This window comes from Myotis lucifugus, unplaced genomic scaffold, assembly GCF_000147115.1.
Source record: "Myotis lucifugus unplaced genomic scaffold, Myoluc2.0 scaffold_123, whole genome shotgun sequence".
Taxonomy (NCBI): domain Eukaryota; kingdom Metazoa; phylum Chordata; class Mammalia; order Chiroptera; family Vespertilionidae; genus Myotis; species Myotis lucifugus.
The window spans coordinates 1,205,878-1,209,765 of record NW_005871171.1 but is presented as its reverse complement, the minus strand read 5'-3'; positions in this window follow the sequence as shown (position 1 = coordinate 1,209,765).

Sequence of the window (3,888 nt, the reverse complement as noted above, 5' to 3'; positions counted from 1 at the left end):
CCCTTTAATCTTTCCTGCAATGCTAGTTTGGTGGTAATGTACTCTTTTAGCCTTTTTTGGGAAACTCCTTATTTCCCCTTCAATTTCAAATTATAGCTTTGCTGGATAGAGTAGTATTGGATTCAGGTCCTTGTTTTTCATTCCTTTGAATACTTCATGCCAATCCCTTCTGGCCTGAAGTGTTTCTGTTGAGAAATCAGCTGGCATTCTAATGGTTACTCCCTTGTAGGTAACTTTTGACTCTTTTGCTGCCTTTAAGATTTTTTCTTTGTCTTTAGTGTTTGACATTTTGATTATGACATACCTTGGATTTGTTCTCTTTGGGTTCAACTTGATTGGAACTCTCTGTGCTTCCTGAATTTGTGTGACTTTTTCCTTCACCAGGTTAGGGAAGTTTTCTGTCATTATTATTTTAAACAGGTTCTCTATTCCTTGGTCATTTTCTTTTCCTTCTGGGATCCTTTTGATGTGAATGTTGTTATGTCTCATGTTGCCCCAAAGTTCCCTTAAATCAACGGTTCTCAACCTGTGGGTCGCCAACCTGTGGGTCGTGACCCCTTCGGGGGTCGAACGACCCTTTCACAGGGGTCGCCTAAGACCATTGGAAAACACATATATAATTACATATTGTTTTTGTGATTAATCACTATGCTTTAATTATGTTCAATTTGTAACAATGAAATTGGGGGTCACCACAACATGAGGAACTGTATGTATTAAAGGGTCGTAGCATTAGGAAGGTTGAGAACCACTGTAATCTAAAGGAAGGCACAGGTTGAGACGACCCCTGTGAGGTTAAGATGGCCCATGTGAGGATGAGATGGCCCCGGTGAGGCTGGGACGGCCCCGGTGAGGCTGAGACGGCCCTGGTGAGGTTGAGACGGCCCTGGTGAGGTTGAGACGGCACCAGTGATGAGATGGCCCCGGTGAGGCTGAAACGGCCCTGGTGAGGCTGAATCGGCCTCGGTGAGGCTGAGACGGCCCCGGTGAGGTTGAGACGGCCCCAGTGAGCTTGCAACAGCCCCGGTGAGCTTGCAACGGCCCCGGTGAGCTTGCAACGGCCCCGGTGAGGTTGAAATGGCCCCGGCCCCTGTGAGGCTGAGGCGGCCCCTGTGAGGCTGGGACGGCCCCTGTGAGACTGAGACGACTCCTGGGAAGCTGAGAAAAATACCACATGAACTCACTCATTTATGGATAATAAGGACCATTATAGACTGATGAACAAAAATGGATACAGAGGCAGAGCAGCATTGAGCAGACTGTCAAACTACAGTGGGAACCCTGGGAGGGTTGGGGGGGTAGGAGATCAACTGAAGGACTTGTATGAATGCATATGAGAATAACCAATGGACACAAGACACTGGGGGGTGGGGGAAGCCGGGGGAATGTCAAGGAGGGGAAAAAGGAGACATGTGTAATACTCTTTGTAATACTTTAAGAAATAAAAAAAATAAAGGAAGGCACAGGTGTCTTATTTTTGTATCCTAAGGACCCAGCACAGTATGATTAAAAAAGCACACACTCACTGAATGACTGAAATGTTAGAGTATTTTTTCTCCTACAGTAAAAATTTCCCAGGGTCTTTCATCTTGGCTTTTCAGGATACAAGTGGGAAAGATTTTCCTGTTAGTTCCTGATAGTGAAGGACACACCACCAAGAGGCCAGTTGCTGTGGAAGATTCCACAGTGAACACTCACCACAAGGGAGTCCATTCTGAGGACTGGACACGCAGGCTGCTCAGCCGTCCACTAACCCAGAACGGAAACAAAACACACAGCAAAAGGAAGGTGCTGGCGATGCCGTGACAGTGTCCCTGCATGGGCCTGGCCAGCAATTTCCCTGGATGTAGGGAGGGGTGGCGGGTCGTGGGGGGAAAGGTGCGTATGTAACATTACGGAACTAACAGCTCCAGCCATCCGCCTTTCTTCCTTACAGTCCCAGAGCTGTGTGAAATGCCTTCTTTGAAAAGAAGGAATTTGAAGAAAAAATTTTTGGAAAATGGTTTCTGTGTGTCGCTTGGTTAGAGTATGTGGTCAGCGTCAGGTGAGGGACTCACTGCTAAGTAAGAGCTGTGGACTTGAGTTCTTTCCTAAAGCGCTTTACCACCAGGGATTCAAGTGTTTTGCGTACTGTTAGGCGTACAATTGTAATTTTGTAGCATTCTAAGAAAACCTGATGCTAGGAGGCCTAAAAGGTGGGTATTTGCACTTACACTTGAAATACTCGATTCTCCTTTTGTGAGTTAGTGTTCACCTGGTTGGCGAGTGCTCCTGCTAAACCTATGGTGGGCACCGCGCTGGTGCTCCTGCCACTGCTGCGAAGCCAGGCAGTTCACGGTTGGTGTGTAGTTGGGAAGTTCTCAGCCGAAATTATTTTCATTATTTCCCAAGTCTCAGTCCATTAAACAACTTGGTCAAGAGGCCAGGAAGAGAAATGGCATTCTCGAAATATTATTAGCATTTTGCAGTGAATGCTAACACAGTACATTTACAGCTGATTAAGTCTTCTCTCTCTGTTTCATTATGGATTCTGACAGGGATTTTGAGACTGAGTTCCATTAAATAATAAATAGAATCAGCAAGGTCATTTTCTTCCCTCCAAGGGAAACTTTGCAGGAAGAAGACAAGAATTGGGAAGAGATTTAGTTCAGTATCTCAGGGGGCATGAGGGAATCAAGTTTTTCAGAATCAGAATCGAATAAATACCAAACAGATATTTGCAATGAACTGTGGATATTATCAATTACTTATTGCCAGTGATTTGATTTTTTTCCCCAGAGAAAATTTGAGTAAGGTATGGTTTAGGACAGAGGTCTCAAAGTCGTGGTCCACAGATAATTTAGATCCACAGACGTGTTTTGTTTGGCCCAGACTGTGTTTAAAAAGTGTCTTTAAATATGATTGCTTTGTTTGAAAAATCACAGAATTTTACATAAAAAGTCAGATTTTGGGTAACACTGTCCCCCCCCACCCGCCTACTTTGTAACAGTTTGCTGCAGCTGAGTGTTGGCCGCCCCCAGCAGATGAGGCAGTTTTCATTCTCTATGTCACCTGCTTCCCTCCTTTATGTTGACACCTGTGACCGTGCAGTATAAGCAGTTAAGTTTGAGAGACTTGACTCACATGGTCTGGAATGAAGATTAAAAAGAACTAGAAGATTTTATTTCAGATTTTGTGGATCTTTGTCATTTTATAGCACAACGGTTCAGTTTTTGGGCTCTGGAATCAAAATTTCCTGGAAACAAGTGTGGTTTCTTTCAGATTAGTTGTGTGACCTAAAGCAGGTTACTTAATCTCTCTGAACACTTGTTTTATCAGTTAACTAGCAGTTGTATTTACCTTATAAGGTTATTGCACGGATTCCATTTGCATCTGTATGAATGTGTATCTATTAAATACTAACACACAAACATACACAAACCATATAGAATAGTGCCCACAGCCAACATCATACTCAATGGACAAAAACTAACACCATTTCCCCTAAGAACAGGAACAAGACAGGGATGCCCACTCTCACCACTCCTGTTCAACATAGTCCTGGAAGTATTAGCCATTGCAATTAGACAAGAAGAAGAAATAAAAGGCATCCAAATTGGAAAAGAGGAAGTAAAACTGTCCTTATTTGCAGACAACATGATATTATACATACAAAACCCTAGAGACTCCATCAAAAAACTACTAGACTTAATACATGAATTTGGCAATGTAGCAGGATACAAAATTAACCCCAAGAAATCCGAGGCATTTCTATACACCAATAGTGAACTTTCAGAAAGAGAGATTAGAAAAACAATCCCATTTACCATCGCACCAAAAAAATTAAGATACCTAGCAATAAACTTAACTAAAGAGGTAAAAGACCTCTACTCAGAAAACTACAGGACG